The 27,652-nt window shown below is 38.5% G+C and overlaps 1 pseudogene; it reads right to left on the bottom strand.

The window, feature by feature from the left end:
• Window positions 1-21,622: 21,622 nt before the first annotated feature.
• Window positions 21,623-22,509, bottom strand: LOC137220997 (probable ATP-dependent RNA helicase DDX4 pseudogene; annotated as a pseudogene).
• Between the last annotated feature and the right edge of the window lie 5,143 nt (window positions 22,510-27,652).

Genomic DNA, 27,652 nt, shown 5'->3' with positions numbered 1-27,652 from the left:
GTTTAGATTGAAAACAATTGCCCCTGGGCAAGAGTTGGGAGTTTAAAAATTAAACATTTATCTGATATGTAAATTCATCTGAAGATCCAGGATTAAATGGGCAAAGGGTACTATCGAATCTTGAGGTCCATTCAGAGCTTCCTTAAGTAATTTTAATTCTCTACTCACTCTGAGTACTGTGACCCCATAGAAGTCCATGTTGTAGGGAGGGTATTAGCAAAGAAGGGAGAACACTTCAAGTGTTAAGAGGATAAAGATGACACCTCTTTATCCTCTTATTTGTCCCAGCTCTTCACAAAGGGAAAAAGTGAATTCATAGGACGTGAGAGATTTGGAGACAAATACCTGATAAAACCACTGGGTCATATTAATTAGTTAACTGGTTCATGCATAAATAAATTGTCATCAAATAACTAATGGATTATATTACTCTGCTAGATGCCATTTTGGTTGTTGTGACTACAAGATGAGTATAACACATTGTGTCTTATTCAAGGAATTTGCAACCCAATTTTGTCTAGAGACAAAGTTAACATACATGAAAGTTTAAATATTACACAAGCAATAATGCAAGAGGTATCATGACCCAGTGATGCTGGTGATTTTATCATTAAATGGTGGAAGATTGGATGGGTATATAGATGGCTGTACCACTCTGAGAAACCCTATTTAAAAAGTGATGGCAATTTTGAACATAGCAGTGTTCTAAAGTAATAACTGCAGATGAGGAAGGATGGAGACAAGGTAGAAAGCACCAGGACGAGTTCCTTGCCTTCAAACTGTCTCCAAAATCTGACAAATAGCATCTGTGACATAAATAATACTGTCTGTTAGGTTTTAAATGGATCACAAAGTTTGTGTTTTAATTCAAATCTCACATAGTGCCATTTTCCCATCTAAAGCATTTTTGGTGTATAGTGGTCTCCATCAGAAGCAGTGGTGACATTGCTAGTCCCAAACCATTTGAGAAGTCCTGAAGCCAGGCATATCATTTCTCCATGCAGAAGTCACTGGTTGAATCATGGCCCTCTTCATTTTCCTTCTGTGCTACTAGTCTACTCCCTTTGCAGAGTCTGCAGTCCAACAGGCCTCTCCTTTAGAGCTTAAGTTCCTCTTGAGAGTGTCTGAGTTGTTCTCTTAAATTAGGCACTCATTAAGATACTGGAACCTAAACCATTGAGTCTCCTGGTTCTCAGGCTTTTAGACCCAGACCAGAACTTATACCATTGACCTCCTGGTTCTTAGTTCTTCAAAATGCAGATCTGAGGGTTTTTAAACCCTCATACATAATCGCATAAGCCAATTCTTTATAATAAATCTCTTTCTCTCCCTCTCTCTCTCTTTTTCTCTCTAGGTATATGTATATGTATATGGATAGATTTGTATCATATTGATTCCGCTTCTCTGGGGAACACTGACGAACATAGATGTATTCATATAATTAGGAGATAAGATCGGAAAATATGATTTTCTGTTTAAACTAGCCTGGATCCATAAGAAACATACAAAATGAGTAATTGCTGAAATCTTCCCTAAAGTAGCCCATTCTAAGAAATGATTTTAATATGTGGCTGATGATACTGAGGTGTCTCCTACATTTAATCAAAAATAAAAAGTATGTATTGCCAAAAGTCTTTAAAGTAATGATCATAGGTAGCTCAGTGGTAAATTTGATACGACATAGCCCCATAATTAAACATGAGCAAGCATCTATGAGGGTTTTTTGTATCACATTTTTTAATAATTGAAGTATAGTTGTTTTACAATGTTGTGTTAATTTCTACTGTACAGCAAAGTGACTCAGTTATACACATGTATACATTCTTTCTGTATATTCTTTTCCATTACAGCTTATCCCAGGAGACTGGATATAGTTCCCTGTACTATACAGTAGGACCTTGTTGTTTATCCATTCTAAATGTAAGAGTTTGCATCTACTAACCCCAAAATCCCAGTCCATCCCTCTCCCTGCCCCCACCCCCTTGGCAACCACAAGTCTGTTCTCTATGTCTGTGAGTCTGTTTTGTAGATAAGTTCATTTGTGCCATATTTTAGATTCCACATATAAACGATATCATATGGTATTTGTCTTTCTCTTTCTGACTTAGTTCACTTAGCATGATAATCTCTAGTTGCATCCATGCTGCTGCAAATGGCATTACTTCATCCTTTTTTATGGCTGAGTAGTATTCCATTGTATATATGTAACACGTCTTCTTTATCTATTCATCTGGCAATGGACATTAGGTTGTTTCCATATCTTGGCTATTGTGAATAGTGCTGCTATGAACATAGGGATGCATGTATCTTTTTGAATTATAGTTTTGTCTGGGTATACTGGCATAGGTTTTTAATTGAGGGAGAAACATAATCAGATTTGGATTTTAAAAAGATATGTTCAGAGAGTTTGTGGGCAGGGGTTTTCAGTTAGGAGACATTTGACTGAGGGAAACCAGTTAGGAAATTATTTTAACAGTTTAAATGAGAGATGATAAGGAGTTGAATCAAAGCAATAAGAATGGGTAAACAGAGGAAAATTAAGAGGTTTGATTTTATAAGTCACTTCCCTAGAACTCAGTCAGACACATTAATAGGTAAAGCTGATAGCAATCAAAATATTATTGAAGGGGAGCAGAATATGCCACCCCAAAATATGCTACTTTCGCATGCTGATTATTTTAAAGTTACTTAAGGAACAGCTGGTGCAAGGAGGACACTCTGACCTCCTTTGTCCCACTGAAAGCAGGAGATAAATTTCCCTTGTTAAAAGTACCTCTCGGGCTTCCCTGATGGCGCAGTGGTTGAGGATCTGCCTGCCGATGCAGGGGACACGGGTTCGTTTCCCGATCCGGGAAGATCCCACATGCCGCGGAGCGGCTAGGTCCGTGAGCCATGGCCGCTGAGCCTGCGCGTCCGGAGCCTGTGCTTCGCAACGGGAGAGGCCGCAACAGTGAGAAGCCCGTGTACCGCAAAAAAAAAAAAAAAAAAAAAAGTACCTCTCTATACCAGGAAGTAGAGACATGCTTATCACTGGAGATAGGGAATTCAGGGCTGAGAAGGCTGTATAAACAAATCTCATTACTTCACTCATTTGCTACCCCAAGCCCAAATCCCTTTGTCTTGTCAGTGTTTCACAAATGTATTGTCTCCTCATCAAAAAGGTATAAAATCTGCCTGCTCTGGTCACTTCTTTGAGTCTCCTATTTTTAAGGGATCCTGTACCTAGAAAATTAAATTTGTTTTTCTCCTATTAATCTGTCTTTGTCAATTTAATTATTAGACCAGCCAAAGAGCCTAGAAGGGAGGAAGGGAAAAGTTTTTCTCCCTGACATTATCTCTGGTGATTCTCTCAATGTATATATACCAAACAAGGTTGTGTTCAGCAGTTTGCATTCTCCACTCTGCAGATAAATAAGAACAATGCTAATATAATATCTTAAATTGAATCTTAGTTCATTTTTGAGCAAACTTCGCCCTTATTCCTATAAAATATTTTTGTTTCTTCATTTTTTGGGTGGGTTTGTTTCCTCTTGGGAAGCATGCTTGCTAGAGCTCTAGAGCTCTCTGAGGTTTAAGGTACTAGTAAACTGTGTCCAAGTAAAAGACTGGAACTATTAGAGGGATTTTTTTTTTTTTTTTTTTTTTTTGCGGTACGCGGGCCTCTCACTGTTGTGGCCTCTCCCATTGTGGAGCACAGGCTCCAGACGCGCAGGCTCAGCGGCCATGGCTCTCGGGCCCAGCCGCTCTGCGGCATGTGGGATCTTCCCGGACTGGGGCATGAACCCGCGTCCCCTGCATCGGCAGGCGGACTCTCCACCACTGCGCCACCAGGGAAGCCCTAGAGGGATTTTAAAAATGGTTGGCTCTGACAAAGGGTGATGTTTAGGGTGATCGACTTGATCTGTATGGTACTTGGGTGTTGGGCAGATTACTCTGTACACTTGTTAAGACCCATAGAACTGTACACCATAAAGAGTGAACTTTATGTAAAATTTAAAAAATCAACCAGAATTTTGGGTTAGGAGAACCCAAGATACTGGGAGAACCCAGACTGTGACAAATTAATTTAACTGTATAACAAATGTAAGGGGTTAGGGATAAAAGGAGCTGACATAAAGAACTTTGGAAAGTAGTGTTTTGATTGGATAATCTAAGTCTAAAGACAAAAAAGAACTATTCACAAGCAGTACACTGGTTGGTAGATTTGTTTCTTATACCAGTATTTCAGTAATTCTGAAACTACGTTATTGGTATACTACGGATGAACAAATAAATTAATATATTGTTGATAATGAGAGCCAGATTTCTCACTATCAGAGAAAGAAGTTACAAAGGAATTAGAGAGGGCAAGGGAAAGGCTAAAATGAACCCTATGTTGCTAGATTATAGAGTTGGTAACATCATTATTAACTCATTTATTTTAATAGCTATACAGTTATAAACACAGAAATAAACATACATATGTGTGTATACATGGGGTAGTATACATACATATATTTCTTAGGCCTGTCTACTAATGGGACCTAGAAAGAGTGACACTCCAGTAGTAACAAATATATCTAATTCCCAGATCTTGGTTTCTGTATACTATTCTTCAATAAAAAGAATCAGGTCTCCTTAGAGAAATGGCTGACTCTCAGTCTGGGGCAAGGAGAATATAAGATTCTGGAGCATCTTATATAGTCAGAAAGTAAGGCCAAAAAAAGAGAAAAATACAAAAAAGGAAGGTAGGGGCATGCCAGAAGGACACAGGAGCCAATATAAAATAGCTGGAATGGCTAAAGCTGGAATAATTTGAGCAACATAATAAGTAAAAATAGTATAGAGTTATAACCCAGAGAAATAAAATAAACATACATAAGTCCATATTTATACAAATAAATGATTGAGTAACTAAATAATTAATGAACACATAGATGGGGTAGATGGGGAAGAGGGGACATTCCTTACAAAAGAATTCGATTAATAAGTGCAGAAGATATGAAGGAAATAGAAAGTCACCATTAGAACACCATAGTAATGACTGCTGCAGGCAAGATCCATTGATAAATGCTAATGTTAGTAGATGCAACTTTAAGAAGAAAGAGAATATTTGCATAGTCTCAGAATGTTTCCTCTAAATATTTATTAGTTTACTGGAGTGGTTTTAATAATTCCCACAAATTGTTTGATATTGTTATCTCCGGGAGATGGAATTAGTTCCCCTCCTCTTGAGGGTGGGTTTGAAGAGAATATGGAAAAGGAAAGATAACTGTAGAGTGGAGAGAATGGGGTGCTTAACACTTTAATCAAATTATCAAAGTTAACATCACCTAAAATAAGTCATACTGATATCATCACCCCCTGAAATGATACAATGGGAAGAGCACTTCACTTCTATGGTGATCTTCCCCAAAATCCATTACCCAAGTTTAGTCGTGGGAAAACATCAGACACAACATGAGGGACAGTCTACAAGCTACCTGACCAGTACTCCTCAAAATTTTCAAGGACATGAAGACAAAGAAAGATCAAGAATCTCTCTTGTTCAGAGGAGACCAAGGAGACATGGTAACTAAATCAATGGGCAGTCCTAGATTGGATCCTGGGACAGAAAAAAACAATGATTAGAAAAAAATAGCAAAATCAGAATAAAGCCTGCAGTTCAGTTAATAGTATTGTACTAATGTTCATTTCTTAGTTTTTTTTGTGTGTGTGGTTCACAGGCCTCTTATTGCTGTGGCCTCTCCCGTTGCAGAGCACAGGTTCTGGACGCGCAGGCCCAGTGGCCATGGCTCATGGGCCCAGCCGCTCCGCGGCATATGGGATCTTCCCAGACCGGGGCACGAAGCTGTGTCCCCTGCATCGGCAGGCGGACTCTCAACCACTCGCCACCAGGGAAGCCCAGTTTCTTAGTTTTGATGAATGTGTCACAGCTGTGTAACTTAGGGGAAGCTGGGTGAAGAGTATATGGGACCTATCACTGCGATTCTTCAAATCTAAAATTATTTCAAAATAAAATTTATTAAAAATTATTGGGTCCAAACAGCTTTCTTGTTCACTGTAAAATAATGTCAGTTTCCGAGGTTCTGGAAGTAGCTCTAAGGACAAGGCAAAGATAAAATTGAATTCTGGAATAGATCAAGAGGCTTTTATCTAGAAATCCTGCCAGAAATGATTCATATATTACCTAATTGTGAGACTTGGATGTCAAAACTTCAAGGAAAATGTTTTTAAATCTAAAAATATCTAAAAGTAAAATGAATACTCAATGATTTAATAAGACACATAAATACTTCAAATTCTCCTAATTATGAATTCTGTCTGAAAGTTTTATAAGCTTTATAAATTTATAAGTTTTGCTCACGAGGCCAATGAAACCCCACTGAAAAAAATGAGACGTTATTCTTGTATATTTTTGATAAAACTATATCACCTGACTAATGCTCCACAGTGAACAAAGGGTTTCTAAAAATTTTTGAAATTACCTTGACTGAATGGATGGGTAAAACCAACAGTTTGATAATCGGCATTAAAATAAATGCCAAAGCCTGTTTATATTTAACCCCCAAATGTGAAAAAGTAATACTTCCCTTATCAATCTTGCATGCTATTTAAAAAATCCCCAGGAACATGCTGGACATATCTCTAAGATGCTTTTCTTAATATGCAATGAATAAGTTGTTCAAGGTGGATCCTGTACTGCTTCTAAATGCTACTAAGGTCCTTAGAAGATGAAATTCTTATCCCATCTTTTTCTAGGATTTGATCACTTTTTATGGGACTTCTCAGCCATATGGTGCATATAGAATCTTTCAGATTAAAAGAGCAAGGGAGGTTCCCCTGAAGCAGAAGGAGGTATTCCCCTATATTGCCCTGTTTGCCTTTCATACCTGCTTCATCTCTTACATCAAAGTGAAACCCCCGCACCCTTCCTAGAAATGTGTCAAAAAATTTCCCACGTAGTCACAATAATGCATTCTCAAAGCATGGCAACCTGTTGTGGAGGAGCATTCTTACATGTGATGTAGCCTCAGTCTATAATTGACAGAATGTAATGATTTCAAGACCATTTCCATTATTAAACTGATAACTACGTTATAGTACATGGGACAGTAATAAAAGAGAAATACTTGGCCCAATGACTGCTACTCAGGAGCTTACAGTTGAAGACTAATGAAATTGATGTATTTTGTAAAGGTCATAAAACGCATCCACTGCCAGAATGGACAATTAGGTGTTTGTATTTGACATACGCAATAATGGACATGCTCTAAGTGCCATTGATGAGCAGTTTTTCAGTCATCTACATGCTAGATCTAGTGCTAGGCTCTAGAGCTGGATATGATCATATATAATTCACCTTCTTTATCATTAAGGGGTGAGAAAGGCAATACCACCAAGGCTGGTCTCAAGGATGATGACTTGGTTTTGAGCAACACAGCATTCACTTTGTTCAGCTACCAAATTAAGCAAGGAAGTAACGCAAATAAGACAGCCAGATCTAGCATACTTGATGGCTTGCATGGGTTCAGCTCCCCGTTGCTTCCTTCTTGCTTATGGAAGCACACTTGAAAGTTCAGCAGGCTTTTCCATCTTCATAGAGTGAGAGATCCACTTAGAGGCACCTAGGACCACTGGCTCACTGCCTTTTATACTTTTATTGTGGGTTGTGGGTGGGAATAGCGAGGCGGCCATGTAGTCCTTAAGGATTGGTATTAATACCATAGAAGGATATGATTTTATTCTACGTAAGCCTTGTACCCCAACATCTGGAATCTGGGTTCCTAGCTCTTTTCTGGGCCAAGCTGCATAATTATGTGACACTTGAAGAGAATGGATGATAAACTAATTTCTTCTGTGTTTTATTTCTTACTGAGCCATTAGATCTACTTAGTACAGTAGGCCTGGCCAGATTCTACCACAGTCCACCACTTGGTTGAGGACATAGGTGGCCAGTCCTTGTTCCTAATTGATTTCTTACAACTCTCAATTGTATATATAGATGCAATTGCCTCTGCAAATTGGCAGCATTACCTTCATTTTCCACTTAAAAAAGTAAGGGGTAAGGAATAGAAGAGAGCTGTTTTAATGCCTTATCCCAACAGATATGACTAAAGTGAAGTCATTATATCCGTCAATATAAGAGCTAAAAATTTATGAACAAACCAACATAAGTCTTAGTGTTACTTTAAAATCTCTGAGAGTAATTTTATTCTCAAACTTTGAAATAAATTATAATGTAGATCACTGCAACCAGATAATATTGTCTCTGAACACGGCTGAGACAGTATTATTTTTTTGGTGTTGTTAAAAAAAAAAAAAAAACTTGTCATCCGTTTTCAGAAAAGTTAGCAAATTGCACCCATTTTTATTTCTGATTTTGTATTTGTAATTTTTTTAAATAAAAATTCTATAAGCTTCAGACCCATCCCTAAAAAATTTTGAACCCATCCCTAAAATAATGTGAACTTTGAATCCATCCCTAAAAAAATTAATAATATTCTATTTTATTAATTTGACACTTTGACACTTTGAACCCATCCCTAAAAAAATTAACAATATTCTATTTTTTGCCTGTTTCCAAATATCTCAGTTTATTCAATATTTTACTTTTTACTATTTTACATTTAATTGTTAATATCCAACAAGGATAAAGTTATCATTATTATTAGTTGATACTTATAACTAAGTACTATGCATTGTTCTACATGCATTACTTGAACACTAACTTAATCCTTTTAATGATCCTATGAGATAGATACTATTATAATCTGTGTTTTACATGTGAGAAAACAAACATGGAAAGGCTATGGTCTAAAAATCACACAGTAAGTGGCAGAGCTGCGATTTGAACTAAGGCTGTCTGGCTCTACAATCCATGCACTTAAGCTCTACTGCTATGTATATATGGAAGCTTTCAAAGAAATATAAAATATAGAAAGATAATAATATTAGAAAGCAAAAATAGGCATTTTTCATAAAATGGAACCAAAACTAAAGTTATTACTCAAAACGAATACTGTAGAATAAAGTATGTTAAGGGAAAATATGAGCTAAATTTAGCTCTTTCTTTGCAATTCAGGAAGTATGATAAATTTATCACTCACAGGACTTGTGGGAAAGCTGTTGCTTTCCATAGACAAATTGAGGTAAATCTGTGCTTTTAGGGCCCTGAATCCTATTCCACATAGCACTGCAAATTGAGATCATATGTTACCATAAGGTACCTAAAGACACTTAGGTGTCTTTAGACAACTAAAACACTGCTGCTTACAGATACATGTTCTACAATAATCTAGTTCTAAAATACTATATATGCCAAAGAGATTGCCTGACATAAATGAGATTATTAACCATAACTCATTTACTGAGAAGCTTAACCAGTGATTTAGTCAAACAATACAACTTCTATCTCTCTCCATATTCTTAAACTTTATTGAAAGGAGTAACAGTCTCTTGACACTGAAGGAAAACTCTGACAGTCCCATGAACTTTTGTTGACTTCTAAGTAATAGTCACTTTAACCACAAGCAGCAGCTCAGTTCATTAATTGGAGTTTCCAGGTCTATGTAATATTCAAAACTTTGAAGTTGATTTGTTAGCAAATCATCTCTCTTTGCATACTTTGAGTTAGTTTCAGGCTGTTGGTTTTTTCTGTTTCGTTTTTTCAGTGTACTGCAAGCCGCATTCTCTGGTCTAGAGGCCACGAAAAGCTTCCTCCACGGAATGCTTTCATGGTCTTTTCAAAATTCACTGCTAAACCTATTCAACTGCAGTTCCCTTGACTGAGGCAGACAAATCTCTATGCTGGGTGGGCATTTTCAACTTCTTCCGTAGCCCTGAGTAGTTTGGTGTTCACCTCCAGCTTCCTGATGCTTGGGTCCACCAGCATCTCTAGAAAGGTCTGTTGGACAGACACAGCTCTGGGCATAACTCTAACGCTAATTCTAACACTGTGCTGCAACTCTCTTCTGGGAGCCCCCATATTACCCACAAGAAACACTCTTCTGCCTCTTTTCCAGTTATCTGCTGCGGCATAACTAATTACCCCCAAATCTAGTGGCTTAAAACAGCAACTGTTTTATTATAGTTCACGATTTTTTGAAGCAGGGGTTCAGGAATGACTCACTGGGTATTTCTTCTGCTCTGTGTGGCATTGGTGGAAGTCACTCAGGGGTACAACTGGAGGATGGATTGATTTTGAGTGTCTAAGACTTAAATGTTTGGTGTTTTGGTTGGGAATGGCTGGGAAGTTGGCTGTCATCCAGAATGTTTTCCCAGAGCTTCTCTAGAATGGTGGTCTCAGGGTGGACAATTTATTACAGGAAATGTAGGGTTTCTAGAGAACGTTCTAAAAGAGAGGAAGTGGACCAGAAATTGGCACTTAATCATTCCCACTGTATTTTATCATCAGAACAGTCACAGAGCTTATGTAAATTCAGAGAGAAGGAATATAGCCTCTACCTCCCCATGAGAGGGCTGTTAAAAAAAAAAATTGTGATCATCTTTGGCCACTGTAGTCACTGACAAGCTCTGTGAGTACAGGTCAAACTCCATGCACTATTTCTGTTTTGATGCTAGAGCACTTTTTAATTTTGTCTTCTGAGAGACAGGCTCCTGTACGCTGTATCGCTCAACTATGCAGACATATTTCAAAACGTTCCACGTGATCCCATAAAAGTCCCTATCAAAAAACTTAAGGTGGATATTAACAAATTGAAGAAGAAAAACCATATGATCACTTCAATAGATGCAGAAAAAGCTTTTGACAAAATTCAACAACCATTTATGATAAAAACTCTCCAGAAAGTGGGCATAGAGGAAATCTACCTCAACATAATAAAGGCCATATATGACAAACCCACAGCAAACATCATTTGCAATGGTGAAAAACTGAAAGCATTTCCTCTAAGATCAGGAACAAGATAAGGATGTCCACTCTCGCCACTATTACTCAACATAGTTTTGGAAGTCCTAGCCTAGTCCACGGCAATCAGAGAAGAAAAAGAAATAAAAGTAATGCAAATTAGAAAAGAAGAAGTAAAGCTGCCACTGTTTGCAGATGACATGATACTATACATAGAGAATCCTAAAGATGCCACCAGAAAACTACTAGAGCTAATCAATGAATTTGGTAAAGTTGCAGGATACAAAATTAATGCACAGAGATCTCTTGCATTCCTATACACTAACAATGAAAGATCAGAAAGAGAAATTAAGGAAACAATCCCATTCACCATTGCAACAAAAAGAATAAAATACCTGGGAATAAACCTACCTAAGGAGGTAAAAGACCTGTACTCAGAAAACTATAAGACACTGATGAAAGAAATCAAAGATGACACAAACAGATGGAGAGATATACCATGTTCTTGGATTGGAAGAATCAATATTGTGAAGATGACTATACTACACAAAGCAATCTACAGATTCAACGCAATCCCTATCAAATTACCAGTGGCAGTTTTTACAGAACTAGAACAAAAAAAATCTTAAAATTTTTATGGAGACACAAAAGACCCCAAATAGCCAAAGCAGTCTTGAGGGAAAAAAATGGAGCTGGAGGAATCAGACTCCCTGACTTCAGAGTATATTACAAAGCTACAGTAATCAAGACAATATGGTACTGGCACAAAAACAGAAATATAGACCAATGGAATAGGATAGAAAGCCCAGAGATAAACCCACACACCTATGGTCAACTAATCTATGACAAAGGAGGCAAGGATATACAATGGAGAAAAGACAGTCTCTTCAATAAGTGGTACTGGGAAAACTGGACAGCCACATGTAAAGGAATGAAATTAGAACACTCCCTAACACCATACACAAAAATAAACTCAAAATGGATTAGAGACCTAAATGTAAGACCAGGCACTATAAAACTCTTAGAGGAAAACATAGGAAGAACACTCTTTGACATAAATCACAGCAAGATCTTTTTTGACCCACCTCCTAGAATAATGGAAATGAAAACAAAAATAAACAAATGGGACCTAATGAAACTTAAAAGCTTTTGCAAAGCAAAGGAAACTACAAACAAGACGAAAAGACAACCCTCAGAATGGGAGGAAATATTTGCAAATGAAGCAACGGACAAAGGATTAATCTCCAAAATATCTAAACAGCTCATTCAGCTCAATATTAAAGAAACAAACAACCCAATCCAAAAATGGGCAGAAGACCTAAATAGACATTTCTCCAAGGAAGACATACAGATGGCCAAGAAGCACATGAAAAGCTGCTCAGCATCACTAATTATTAGAGAAATGCAAATCCAAACTACAATGAGGTATCACCTCACACCAATTAGAATGGGCATCATCAGAAAATCTACAAACAACAAATGCTGGAGAGGGTGTGGAGAAAAGGGAACCCTCTTGCACTGTTGGTGGGAGTGTAAATTGATATAGTCACTCTGGAGAACAGTATGGACGTTCCTTAAACAACTTAAAATAGAACTACCATATGACCTAGTAATCCCACTACTGGGCCTATACCCAGAGAAAACCATAATTCAAAAATACACATGCATCCCAATGTTCATTGCAGCACTATTTACAATAACCAGGTCATGGAAGCAACCTAAATGCCCATAGGCAGACAAATGGATAAAGAAGATGTGGTATATATATACAATGCAATAGTACTCAGCCATAAAAAGGAACAAATTTGGGTCCTTTGTAGAGCTGTGGATGGATCTAGAGACTGTCATACAGAGTGAAGTAAGTCAGAAAGAGAAAAACAAATATTGTATATTAACGCATATATTGGAACCTAGAAAAATAGTACAGATGAGCTGGTTTGCAGGGCAGAAATAGAGACACAGATGTAGAGAACAAATTTATGGACACCAAGGGGGGAAAGTGGCGGGTGGTGGTGGTGGTGGTGGTGGGATGAATTCGGAGATTGGAATTGACATGTATACACTAATATGTATAAAACAGATAACAAATAAGAACCTGCTGTATGAAAAAATAAAATTTAAATGATAAAAAATAAAATTTTTATAAAAAGAAAAAAACAAAAAACATCAACAAAAAAAAACTGAAGGTGGGAGTAGGGACTCACAGCAGGAAAGCAGCTGTCTCTAAAGAAATCTTTTCACTAATCTTCCCCTCTCCCCACACTCTAATGCCTAATGGTATCCTTGTTTGGTTGAGGGTTCCAGGAGTTGTGCAATGATTCTGACACTTTTCCTTTGTAAATTTTGTGCGTGGGATTTGTCTCACCCTGAGTTTGATTTATGACATATAATGTATTGGCACCTAGGTTGAAACTAAGACAGAAAGGGTTTCATTCTAACATCAGAAGAGTTTATGTTTTGCATGATCAGCAAGGCAGAAAGGGATATGGGCCCAATTTGCTGCAAGTGTGCCAAGAAAAAGAAGCCCTACAGTTCCCCAGACATGGCGGAGAGGAATTTGAACCTTTCCTCTCTTGACCCAGCTGTGGCCTAAAAATAGGGTGGTGGAGAGATTGTTTTGTTCCCAGGGCAGGTGGCAGTGGAGGCTTGATCCCACCCTCAGACTGAGAGGTGGAGCTGTGGCAGGAAAGGCAGCAGTTTTGTGGGATGTAAGAGCAGAGGTGGGGTGTCTGGGCAGGGGTGGGGCAGGCCGCTAGGAAGGGTTCAGATTTCACTTGTGTGCCTTGGCCAAGTGACTTGAGGAGTCAGTCTAAAAGGGTCCTCCACTATCACTGGAGCCAAAAAATAACTGGAAAGTTGAGGAACTACAGAAAGTGTATCCATCTCAAGTCCTTGGAAAGAACACTGCTTATGGCTGAAACTGATACTTCATAGGCTGTTTAGGAGTGAGACCCCCAAGAACCTACTCAAGTCACAACAGATGTTTGCTAAAGTGACTTCTAAGTCTTATGAACTTAAACTGCTTCTGGACTTATGTGACTGAATGAAGTGTCTAAGTGGCCATCAGAGCTGAATTGAAGAAAGCGTTTCTTAGCTAGCCAGTGCTTCTGTTTACATAGTGACTTCCTTTTAAAGAGAAAATTGTAAAAGGTGAGAAAGAATAACTGTACAGTGGAGAAACCTGACAAATAACTACCTCAGCCAAGTGATCAAGGTTAATAGCATCAGTGACAAGTCATATTGACAGCATGTACCCTTGATGTGATACGGTGAGAAATGGGACGTTACCTCTGTGACCTTCCATCTAAGGACTCATAACCCAGTCTAATCATGACAAAAACATCAGTCAAACCCTAATTGAGGGACATCCTACAAAATATGAGACCAGTGTTCCTCACACTTGTCAAGTTATTTAAAATAAGTAAAGTCTGAGAAACTGTCACAGCCTGTTGACTAAATGTAATGTAGTATCCTGGATCCTAGAACAAAAAAAGGACCTTAGATAAAAACTAAGGAAATATGGATGTAGTATGGGCTTATGTTAATAATAATATGTCAACATTTTTTATCAATTGTAATAAATGTACCATACTAATAGTAGATGTTAATAGGGGAAACTGGGTGCAGGAAATAAGGGAAATAGGGGAAACTGGTATATGGGATCTCTCTGTACCATATTTGAAACAGTAATTTTTCTGTAATTCTAAGTGTTCTAAAAAATAAAGTCTATAAAAATGTGTGTGTGTGTGTGTACCACTTGCATATAAAAATATTAAAGAAATATTTAAAGAGATCCAAATCATTAGCCTGCCTGTACTTACTTACACAAATGTCCTATGGCAATTCTTTTTCCCCTTCCCTTCACTTTCTTCCCTCGCACAGGCCCTGAGTATTTTCCCTGAACTGCTGCCGTCTCCTTCTGATTAGTCTCTGTGCCTCAATTTCTTCTCCTTCCTGACCCTGGACCCAACAGTCACTTCATAATTCAGTTTTTTTCTGGTAGTTAATTTTCTGGTTTAAAAATTCCCTAGAGGACTTCCCTGATGGCGCAGTGGTTGAGAGTCCACCTGCCGATGCAAGGGACACGGGTTCGTGCCCCGGTCCGGGAAGACCCCACATGCCGCAGAGCGGCTGGACCCGTGAGCCATAGCCGCTGAGCCTGCGTGTCCGGAGCCTGTGCTCTGCAACGGGAGAGGCCACAACAGTGAGAGGCCCGCGTACCGCAAAAAAAAAAAAAAAAAAAAAAAAAATCCCTAGAGACCTCACCATTGCTCTCTGTATAAAGGGAATTCTTTCGGGCACTTAATGCCTCCCAGAATCTGGCCCAAAAGTTCTTCTGAGCGCATTTCTATCATTCCTTTTATTAACCAATCCCTGTGCCAGCTCAGAGGTTTTCAGACTTTAAAATATTTTAAGAGAGCAGAGCCTTGTTTTTCCTAAATAAAATGTTATGTAGAAACCCAAGTTACAAATCAAATAAAGACAAGACCTTGGTAGAGCTTGCGTGGAGATAACCTATTCAGTCCCCCTGCCTCAGGATCTGTTGGAAGTCACATGAATACTCCAGTTTCTGGGTCCGTGGCCTACTCACTAGTTCTAGTGCACTGAGCACCGCTGCTTTCTTCTTGAGTGATTTTATGCCCTTGTTTCTGCCAGTAGATTAACCAAAAATGCCCTTCTTCTGCTTCTGTCACTGTTTGGTCCTGTTAAAATTATTCTTTTTCAAATACTACCTCTTCCAAGAGGACTTCTCAAATTGCCCTGACAGAATTTCTTTCTCACTCCCTTGGGGTTCTTGGCCCTTGACTTGAACTTCTGTTATGACATTTAATCCATACTGATCTGATCAGAATTATCTGATTATACTTATCATCCTCATTAGTCTGTAAGCCCCTTGAGGACAGGAGCTGTGGTTTTCATATCTGTGTGTTCCTCACAATGGGTAGCATGATGCCTGTGCTTAGCAGACTTTTGGTTATTGCCAACTAAAATAGAAGGTAGAGTGAAGAATGAATGTCTTGGATGTACTTTGAGTTGGACTCGTAATTCTGCTCTTTATTCTTAGCCTGCCTCTGACTCTTGATATCTGTTTTCTCCTTTCCCTCTCTTACTTTTTTTCCCACTCATGGATGCCTATCCGACAACTAAATTTGCCAGCTCCCTATGGCTTAGAGAGAGCAATGGAGAAATGTATCTTGAAGGTTATTACACTGTGTCCCCCATTTCCTTATCCCATGGTCTTTACCCAAAGCCTAGTCCAGTACCTGGGACATCATAGGTTTCAACATGTGTTTGTTGGTTTATTGAATGCTTGAGAATGATTTAGAAAGAGGGAGTTTTCTTTTTAAGCCAAAGCTGATTGTGCTCTCAGCCTTTGTTGCTGTAGAGTCAGCTGCAGCTACCCATAGAGAGATTGCAATGATTCTGAAAATGATCTCTGGCATTCCAGTTCAGATCTGGGGCTGCCAGCTTGGCTCTACAACTCAGCCCTCATATCTCAGCCCTCATATCTGACCTCTTATTTACACTGCGTTATTTAGCCTGGTTTTCCTCTTGAATGCTGTTCTTGACAATGATTTACAAATATTTATTCTCAATAAAAATGTTGGAGAGGAGTACAACGTGTGACTTATCCTAGACCCTGCAATCCTCTACAGATGGCCTTAAATACAACCACAGTGATTGGAGCAGCACAGATCACAGCAGGTGGCTCAGTGTGAGAGTGTGCTTGCTTGGTGGATTTTTAAATGGTGATGGCTCCGAGTAAGGATGAGTAAGGTATTATTTTCGGCTTGAGGACCTACCTTTAAAATCATATGAAGGTTGTAGCCTGAATTTCCAAAGTTGTTCACTTGTTTTTCCTACCACAACTTGAAAAACAGAATGCACTATCACACACACACACACACAAATAAAGGTATTGAAAATGCTAATTTTTTGTTTTAAAATTATAAATACATTCATAAATACATTCGTAAAAGATTCGAATACAAAGATTTGAATAGTATACAAAATATACTGAACACAATGGGAGCATTTGCCCTCTCATACTTAGCTTCTTTCCCAAGTGGTAACTACACATCCAAGTTTGTTGGTCATCTTTTCAGCCAATTTTACACAGACATCTATATTTTCCTTTATTATTTTTTCTAATATGTACTATACCTAGATTAAACAATATGAATCAGTTAGGATTTAATTTTAACTGCAAGTTCAAAAATAAATCACTTAACCATTTAATCACTTATTTTCATCAAATAATAAAAAGTCCAAGACTGCTGGGAAGATCTACAATGCCATGAGGGACCCAGGCTCTTTCTGTCTTTCTAATTCTATCCTTAGTTGTAGCTTTTGCCCACACATGTCACCTCAAAGACTCCAAAATAGCTGCTACAGCAGCATTTTCTCACGTTCCATATGGAAGGAGGTAAAAGGGCAAAGAGCAATGACTTTTCTTTGGTAATGACCCCTTGAAAACCACCGTGTGCCTGAGAGCCACATGGAGCTTGCAAACCGCAGCTAACGTGGACTCTTAGCACCTATGAGATGACGCCACTTTACCCCAATGGCAGTGCAAGTCCTATCAAAATGTAACAGCCAAAATGTAATAGTTACCTTCCTATCTCTACTTTTACATTAGTTGATATCAGTAATTTGTTTCTCAATTCTTGTTCTTTCTGCTCCAGCCTCTTTCCTTCTTGAGGTAGCAGAAATTTATTTTACATGTTTATTTTGAAATAATTGTAGATTCACAGGTGTTTACAATATACCCTTTACCCAGTCCTTCCCTATGGTTCCATCTTTCATAATTATACTATAATAGCAAAACCAGAAATTTGGCATTGGCACAATGTACGTGTATAGAGGTAGCAGATTTTTGCTTTCTTTATTGTTTTCTCCTTAAATGCTTCTTGTAAGACTCACAGTTTCTTGTGATTAATGCCCAACTTGGGCTGACAGTGTGCAGAAGATACAGTGACACCAAGTGTATTCTGTGCCAGTCTTTCTTGGGCACAAACTTTCCAAGGTAAACATGTCTACAACATCAGGAATCCTTTCTATGTAAACTTTGGCAAGAAAGTTAAAACACACACAGTGCATATAGGATATGTGATTTGCTTAGGAAAATCTCAAAATAAGATATTTGGTAAGCTTTAACATATTTTAATTGTTATCATAGCCAGTAACTATAGAATATAATAATATTACTTTATTTTACTTTATTGTGTTTACAAAGCATTGTGGAATGCTTTGCATTTAACAATGTGTCTTTATATCCATTTTCTCATTTTATTTTCACTATTATGTTGAAAAGGAAATATTGTTTTTCCTATTTAACAAATATAAAACCATGGCAGCTTAGAGACAGTAAAGAAAATGAGTAGAATGGGAGAGAAGACATTCAGTGCTATGATAAGGTTGTCCTACCCCAAATATCTACCAATTTACCAATTCTATTTTCATCTGAATATAAGCAATCTGGTTAAAAATTGAGATGTACTTTAAGTGTGAAGCACCAGGTAAAGCAGAGCAAGAAGGTGGCCATCTACAAACCAAGAAGAGAGCCCTGACAAGAGAGTTCTTACTATAACCCAACCATGTTTGCACCCTGATTTCAGACCTCCAGCCTCCAGAACCATTTTGTTGTTTAAACCACCCATTCTATGGTATTTTACTATGGCAGTCCAACCTAACTGAAACAACCTTTGAGGCTTTGGAATAGTTGTCTCCAAATTTCTATTCTTTAAAGCCCAATAAAAAGCTCATGAACTTACCTACTTACTGATGTCTATGATAGTCACAATTCTAAATATTCTTGTTTTCTTGGTTTGGGGGACACAGAAGAGTAGAGAGATAGGCATTCTGAGACCAGACCTCTGGCTGATACCATAACACCATTTGAAGTGACCCTAAATAAGTTGTTTTTAGAGAAGAATAATAATATCAAATGAACAATTTGTTTCCATATTATTGCATTTACACCAAAAAGCCTAAAGAAAATATAATTACATTTTCTGGTCCTGTAGTATTTCTTATTAAGATTTAAGTTGTAATATGAAATGGATTCACCTATTTTTCAACATTCAGCACATTTTTTAAAATTTATTTTTTTCAAGTATAGTTGATTTACAATGTGTTAATCTCTGCTGTACAGCAAAGTGATTCAGTTACATATATATATATATATATATTCTATTTCATACTTTCCATTATGGTTTATCACAGGATATTGAGTATAGTTATCTGTGCTATACAGTAGGACCTTGTTGTTTATCCATTCTATGTATAATAGTTTGCATCCACTAACCCAAGATTCCCAACCGATCCCCAATCCCCCTCCCCCCTGGCAACTGCAAGTCTGTTCCCTACGTCTGTCAACACATTTTAATGTTCCATTACATTGGACAAGGAAATACACTTAGGATTTTAGAAAAACAAAAACTGAAGAAAATGCCTCTGCCACTAAATTGTTGGCCTTATGCCTTAGTCTTTTTTTTAATGCCTTAATCTTTTTACATTTAGGTTCCTTCATTTGTAAAATATAGATAATAACAGTATCTATCCCACAGAGTCTTTGTGAGGACTAAATTAATTGTAAAGTAAGGCATGTAGAACAGTGCCTATCACTGAATTATATGTATTAACTATTATTAATAATGATCATTATATCCTCTTTGGATAATGTGAGGTAACAATTAAAAAGAAATTTAGAAAATTCGAAATATAGAAGGCAATAAAAATAGGGTATTGTCAGGCTTCCCTGGTGGCGCAGTGGTGGAGAGGCCGCCTGCCGATGCAGGGGACACGGGTTTGTGCCCCGGTCCGGGAAGATCCCACATGCCGTGGAGTAGCTGGGCCCGTGAGCCATGGCTGCTGAGCCTGCGTGTCCGGAGCCTGTGCTCCGCAACAGGAGAGGCCACAACAGTGAGAGGCCCGTGTACCGCAGGAAAAAAAAAAAATGGTATTGTCAAATATTTAAAGAATAGATTCTAAGTGTTGTGAGGCCTGAAACTTATACAATTTCGGGAGCCCTTCATCAGAAAATAAATACAAACTTACAAATATAAAATTAGGAATGGGGGGTTTCCCTGGTGGCACAGTGGTTAAAAATCCACCTGCCAATGCAGGGGATACGGATTCGATCCCTGTTTCTGGAAGATCCCACATACCGCAGAACAACTAAGCTCGTGCACCACAACTACTGAGCCTGCGCTCTGGAGCCCGTGAGCCACAACTACTGAGCCCACATGCCTAGAGCCTGTGCTCTGCAACGAGAGAAGCCACTGCAATGAGAAGCCTGCACAACATAATGAAGAGTAGCCCCTGAGTGCTGCAACTAGAGAAAGCCTGCTCACAGCAACGAAGACCCAACGCAGCCAAAAATAAATAAATAAAATAAATAAATTTTAAAAAATAAAATTAGGAATGAAGGATGCTCACATTAGCACTGTTTGAAAAGACAAAACAAAATAAAGCATAGCTATGTGCCTCAGTAGGTGAATTGTTAAAAAAAAAAATAGTGGTACATCCATACAATAGAATACCAAAAAGTTGTTTAAAATAATGAGATATCGACTTCCCTGGTGGCGCAGTGGTTAAGAATCCACCTGCCAATGCAGGGGACGTGGGTTTGAACCCTGATCCAGGAATATCCCACGTGCTGCGGAGCAACTAAGCCCATGCGCCACAACTACTGAGCCTGCACTCTAGAGCCCGCAAGCCACAACTACTGAGCCTGTGCGCCACAACTACTGAAGCCTGCGTGCCTAGAGCCAGTGCTCCGCAACAAGAGAAGCCACCGCAACGAGAAGCCCAAGCACCGCAACAAACAGTAGCCACCGCTCGCCGCAGCTAGAGACAGCCTGCATGCAGCAACGGAGACCCAATGCAGCCAAAAGTATACAAATAAATAAATTAATTAAAAAAATAATGAGGTATACATTAACATGGGAAAGACTGCAAGGTGTATTGTTAAGTAAGAAAAGCAAAATTCATTTTGGCAGATAGACTAAGTTGCCTAGCTGATATTTATTGTTTCAATTTTCCTTACTAAGAGATCTTAGTAAACCTTAGTTGGGAGGCAATGTGCAATTTTTCTTTAAGGAAAATTAGGCAAATACCACAGAAAGGCCAAGCAAACTCACAGGGTAGACATTTGGGTGGAAAACTGATATAAATATCTTTCTCTCTGGAAAGGGCAAAGAAGTTTGATTCTCTTGAGTTGTGCCTTTTCTTGTTTCCATCTGACTGTTTCCTCTTCCTGTAATCGTGCTGAAGCCAAAGAACAGGACAAGAGGGGGCAAGTAAATTAGATAGAGTGAAGGACATCTCCATAGGTCATTCCTATTGATTAAGGAAGAGCAAGTTCATCTTAATGAAATTCTCAATCTCACAGGCTGGAAGTAAGAGCTTTCCTTCTACTCCCATTGCGTTAAATTTCTTTCCATCTTACGTCCTGAAGAATATTTTGTCATCTCTTCTGGTTATTCTCTATTCTCTCCCCAAGTAAACTGTAACCTCTTTTCAAAAAAAATTTTTTTCAAGACATTTAGAATGCTTTAATTTTTCCACTTAACACCATTTGTATCAGTAACTGCAATATTGTAATTTTTAGCCTCTCACATTACCTAGTCAGTAAAGATTTAATTTTTTGAGGGTACGAGTAAGAACAGGAAGACAGGAGACACAGAATGTCAGACTTCACACTTGTCTCAAAAATTAAAATTATTTTCTTTGCAGCAAAACTATACCACAAACTTCAGTGATTTAGCTTTAATCCCATGATTCATCATCTACTGGATTGGGAGCTTGTGAAAAAGAAAATCTTGCTGTGTTCAGGGTGCTCTTGCCCTGATGATTCTTTTCAGGATCATCAGATGCAAACACATTTCCTCTTGTTCTGTCACGGAAGCCAGGAACACATGTGCTCAAGGCACTTTCTTCCAACTGTGCAGAACACCCTGTTGAGCATCTGGTGGTACTTTCATTGGAGGCTGTGCTGTATGGTAATCTGAGCATCAAAATAGGAAATATCTCTGCCAGCGTTTCCACAATGACCAGTACACTGGATTCAATGAACACATCATCAAAACTGATAACATATCAAACATTTTCAATATCTAGCCCTCTGGCAGCTACTGAAGTAGCTACGAAAACTGGGCACTTTCCACAATGAAAATCCCCAAAAGTTTGCTTTTTCTCTCTGTTCCAGACCACCGTGAATACATATGGTTGCTATTTTTTTCCTGACAAAGAAAAGTTACAATAAAATCTGCTTTCTTCTTAGTTTCAGCAAAAACTATAGTTTTTTCGTCACCTATGTTTTGCAGAATTTCTACAAGTTTTTCTCTTTTTCAGTACTAGCCAGCTGGGAGAATGGTCTGGTGAACATCTCTACGTGCTCTGCTCACTTATCCAACAGCCACAAACAAATAGTTTAACTTTTACAACTCCTCAGCCAAGCTTTGAATTTCCTCTGGGAAAACTGCACTGAGCAAAAGGGTTTGATGTTCCTTTGATTGCTGGGAAGGAAATTAGCTTCTTCATTTCTGGTCCAGAATCCATATCCAGCAGCAGTCATCTAAAATTAAATATTTGAGTTATCTGAGACCAATGTTTTCTTTATCTGTGATATCCGTTCGTCTTCCAGGAGTAGCACATAATAATCATAGCCTTGTAATGTCTGGGTGAGAGCAAAAGGGGACACCATTCTCGGTTCAGGCACTCTTGCTAGGCAACTGACATACTTCTTTGCTTTTATCCTTACGCGTTCTTAGAGATAGGGATTATTATTTTCACTTTTCATACAATGAAACAGAGGCTCAGAGAGGTTAGATAATTGATCTTCTAAGTGGTAGAGGCAGGAAACCATCTGGGACTTTATGGACAACGCTAATCTGAGAATAAAAATGCTAATAGGAATCTTTATAAAATTGGTCTGCCTTTTGAAACATTCCTGTCTCTTCTGCCAGAGAGAGGCTGCCCCAAACTTCCTATGAAGTGAACAGAGAAACACTGTGCTTCATTATATCTACATTAACGATGGGCTTTAGCCAAAACTGAAAGGTAGGTGAGGTGAGACTCAGGGGCTTTTCTGTCTCTGCGCTTGGTGGCTCTCACTTAGCTCCATCCATGAGGTCACACCTGACCTGAGTCTGGGCCAACTTCCAGAATTAAACTCCATTTCCCTTAGTGCTGCAGTCTTAGCTGGTGGTCATGGAGGCAAAGTAATCTCAGAAGAGAAATGTCATGAGGAAGTTTAGTTTATAGAATTTGGAAACAAATACACTGGGTTCAAAAAACATAGGTCCTCCACTTATTAGTTCTGTCACTTTGGATTAAGTACTCATTCCAAAAATTTGGAATATGGAAATTTCCTCACATGGTTGGTATGAGGATTAGAGACAATGTAAATGAAGGGTAAGGCTCACAGTAGGTGCCATTAAGATGTAGCTATGACTCAGAGCTTCTAGCTGAATTTTTGGTAGATACAAAGCCTGGACTTTTCCAACAAAAAAAAAAAAATAGAAGAAAAATTTTAGAGATTTATGATCTTACTAAAGTCAAAAGTATTTACTTAAATAATGTATAGTCACCTCAGCTAAAATGAAAAAATATGTACATTTGGAACTAGTCTTCAACTTGGGCTTACCCTGCCTGCTTTGGACTGTCACCCTAACTTACTCCTCTTTGGCGATTTTCTAGTGGGAGAATAAGATTGGAGCAGCCTCTCTTTAGCAGATGTCCTTTTTGTTGGCACTGGGATCCTGCTGGGAATAGGACACTGTCCAATGTGCATCTTCCTCCCCCAACTTGGAAACAAATGGAAAACTCCCGTGAAAGTGTTGAGAGACAGTTCCCCATGGATCTCTCAGGTTTCTGCAAAATTTGTAAGCAGCACTAACTGCCCTTTCATTCTAGTTTATCTTCTCACAGATTTTGTAGAGGGAAAGCCTTGGAAGATAGAGTTGGTGTCTCCGTGTGGAGCAAAGCACAGCCTTGCATATTGTCCAGTGTTTCCCTCTGGGGCTAAGGTTGATAGACTTGCTCTAAGGCCATAAATAGAGTCAGATTCTCTATGCTCAGGATTCCACTACCTGCTCTGCATCCACTTGGGCTCCCTCTGCCTCAACACCACGGGACCTGGGGAGTAAGGAGAACCAATCTGAACGTAAATCTCGTGCTGCTTGCTATGCTGTGATTAGTGAAGTCCATCATCTCTCATCCAGGATTCTCTTGCCTTCTGCCAGCATGAAACTGTGACAGGCAAACTTATTAACTTGAGAGTAGGTAAAAATTCACATCCTTTACAGTTCTTGACGCAGAGCATGTGAAAACACTGAAATGTACAGTTGTCAGGCCAGAGGACTCAGGAATCTCTTCTGATTAGGGAGTGCAGGTGGCTTAGAGAAATTGTTGCAAGAGAGATAATACCTGAACTGCATTTTGAAAGATGAGTACAAGTTGGCCAAGTGAGAAAGGCTAAGAGAAGAATTCCAGGAAGAAGAAATGAGACATAGTTATGCATATATTTGTGAGAAATTGGAATATTAGAGCTCAAATTGCAAGGGGATGGGCGTGGCAGGAGGTAATCTACAAAGCAGTCTGAGAATATATTGAGTAAAGAAAGAAGAAAAACTGATTTCTGGATTTTCTGCTCTGCTAAGCAGTCTCATGTGAACGGTCTCATTTTACTAGCACAGCAACTTTCTTAGGTTAGGTATTACTAAACTTTAAGGCTCAGAGAGTTTAAATAATTTCTTTAAGAATAATCAGCTAATAAATACTACAACAATGATGTAAGACCAATGCTCTTTCCATACTGTCTTCAGCCAGTCAGTGAGTAGCGTTTGATTCTTACTCTGTAGGTAACATCAGGAACCATCTGGGTTTTTTCTTTGTTGTTGTTTGTCTGTTTTGCTTTCTCCTTTAGGTCAAGATGTCCTAATCAAGTCCATCATTTAGAAGCAGCATGAGGCTTTTGACAGGCGTAGTCTGGGAAGAGTGAGACTAGTTACGAGATAACTGTAATGTTCCACTTGAGCATTTTTAAGGGGCCTGGAACTGGGTATATGGAGAAGAGAGAATAATTAATGGAGTTTGGAAGTGTAGTATATATTTATTTAACTTTTTATTTTATGTTGGAGTATAGCCAATTAACAATGTTGTGATAGCTTCAGGTGCACAGCAAGGCAACTCAGCAATACATGTACACGTATCCAGGAAGTGTAGTATATTATAAAGGTGAAATGATTTAGAAAAAAGGCACAGAGGTTTATGGCTTGGATGACTAGGTGATTTCAATTAACTGAAATAGGTGATTCTAGTTAAGGAATTTTGAGGGGCAACATTATTAAGTTTATAAAATAAATGAGATGACAAACAGTAAATTTCTGATAGTGAAATCTCAGGCAGCTTTTGCTTTATGGAAGATAAGTTTTGGAATAAGAGATGTTCAGTTTTTCATTGAGTGGACAGATTATTGTTTTCATTGGTAATTACAGCCTAATAATTTAAATCATAAAATCCTGCAGATGTGAGACAGCATTTAACGAAGGTGTTTACCTTGCAGTAAGAAACAAAAACACACACAAAATGTTATCCAGTTGGTTGCCTGGACCTGAGATGGGGTCCTAGTCAGGGCTGAGACCCCTTATCTCAGCCAGGGAAGTTCTTTTTCTGCTAGATTTGCACAGCCAATAACAAAACCAATGCTGAGACTGAAACAGCACAAGTTTTATTCAATGGCGAAAGAATGGAGAAGCGGAAACTTAATTCACAAATCAACTTCTCAACCCACTTGGGATGGAGATACCATACACATACGCGGGTCGAGGTAAAAGGGAGGGAATTGGAAAGAGTGGGAGGAATATTCATGACTTATCTGAGAACAGGGGTATTGTTTGAACCTGGAACTAATGCAACACTCCTTTTCAGTCCTCTTTTCCAGTTGTTGTCATGGCAACTGTCAACTGTCTTGTCACTGGTGTGTCATTTAGCATGCTAGTATATTACAGTGAGCATATAATGACGATGAAGGTCTACTGGAAGTCAAATCTTCTGCCATCTTGGGCCTAGTTGGTTCTAACCAGTTCTTGTTTTTCTCTTTGCAACTTCCTCCTGAAACTTAGATAAGAGCAATTGGTTTCCATTCAAGGGAGGGGAAGGAGGGGAAGGGGTATGATTACAGGGCAACAGACTTGGTCACAAATAGATATTGTAAGAAGGATTAGAATGCTAATTTACCCACTCAAACTTTTACTGTATTTCATTTAGTCTAATTAGTAATTAGTATTTTACTGAAATAATAATTTCTCTCCCCAACTAAATAATTTTGGCTCAAAACAGTGGACAGGTTTTTTTCTTTTCTATACCCTCTCATCATTTCTCTCCAAAACCCCCTCCAAAAATTGAGTCCTGGAAAAGATTTGAAGCAAGGGTGCTCATGAGCAGGAAAAAGACCAACATTTCTTTAACTTTGGTGGTTAACTTTACTTATTTTTTATTCTTGTTTGTAAAAAGAATGCCTGAATGATTCATACCATCTGTGGATTTAAGTGAATTCTTCTATTACTTTGAGAAAACATAGCTTTTCTTTGAAAATGAAAAAGAAAAGCTCTTTTACAAAACTTTTTCTCAAGTGAAAAGATTGTGTATATGTGCATAGCAAGTTTTAGATCACTGTTTAGTCAGAGCTCCAGTTAACTGGCTGATTCACCACCACCACTAATGCCAGGATAAAATTTCTCACTTAATGATAAGGACAACTGGTTGAATGTAAACCAATGTTCATTCATTCAGATATATTGCCTAATAACTGACTCATTCTCAAGTGGATTTTTTTTTTTTTTTTGGTGGAAACACACACACACAAATACAAGCAAGAGAGAGAGAAATAATAGCAAAATGGGAGCTGTTACATGGTAGAAGTGAACACTTGAAGGGGTGATTTCTTTATTTATAGGGGTGATTTCTTTATTTATCACCATGCAATGCAATTTACACCTCAAATTACTGTACAGAAATATTCTAAATGACAGTTTGAATGTTTAAATATGAAAGTAAGGGTATTTCTTTTTACATTACAAGTATGAAATTAGCCATGGTAATGTCACCGGTGGAAGGGCGAGTTCCTCAGTTCTTGTACTCTCGAGGGAAAGAATTCAGTTGAGAGACATAGAGCAGTTCTAAGTAGCAAGAGCTTTATTAAGCAAAAAGAAAGTACACTCCTGAGAAAGGATGAGAGCAGGCTGTCTGGAAGCCAGAAGCAGCCCCACAATGGGGTAGGGTTGGGTTTTTTAGAATGGTGGTCCCTCCCAGTGTCCTGCATCATTTGACAAGTTGATCGACAGCTTTAGGTTATATAACTTTTCTCCTAGTGCGCAGGTGCTTACCCATAAGCACCAAAACGAAACTGACAGCAAAAACCACAATGATTTATTACAAATATGGCATAATGAACCTCATGTTGCTTTGAGTCACCTTTTAGATCTTGGTGTGCCTGTGCCAATCTTTGCTAGCGGTTTTATCTTGCTTGGTCCTGATATGGCTGGAAACCTAGCAGTGGTTCTTGGCCACAAGAGGGAGGCTCTCTGGGTGTGTTCTGATCACAGTGTCCAGGTTGGGGAGGGAAAGATGACCCCATCCAGGATGGGGTGGGGCCCGCTTATGTCTGACTAGCTAACTAATATTTCCCCCTCAAAAGTTGGGACCCTAAAATCTTTGGAAAGATGGACTTCATCTCTCTCTGGCTGCTTCCTGCTGAAAAGGGGCATAGAGGGGTTTAGGGTCCCTCCTCTTGCT

The sequence above is a fragment of the Pseudorca crassidens genome, chromosome 3 (assembly GCF_039906515.1).
Source record: "Pseudorca crassidens isolate mPseCra1 chromosome 3, mPseCra1.hap1, whole genome shotgun sequence".
NCBI classification, from domain to species: domain Eukaryota; kingdom Metazoa; phylum Chordata; class Mammalia; order Artiodactyla; family Delphinidae; genus Pseudorca; species Pseudorca crassidens.
The sequence above is the reverse complement of the archived record's forward strand: the minus strand, read 5'-3'. Positions and strand labels throughout refer to the sequence as shown.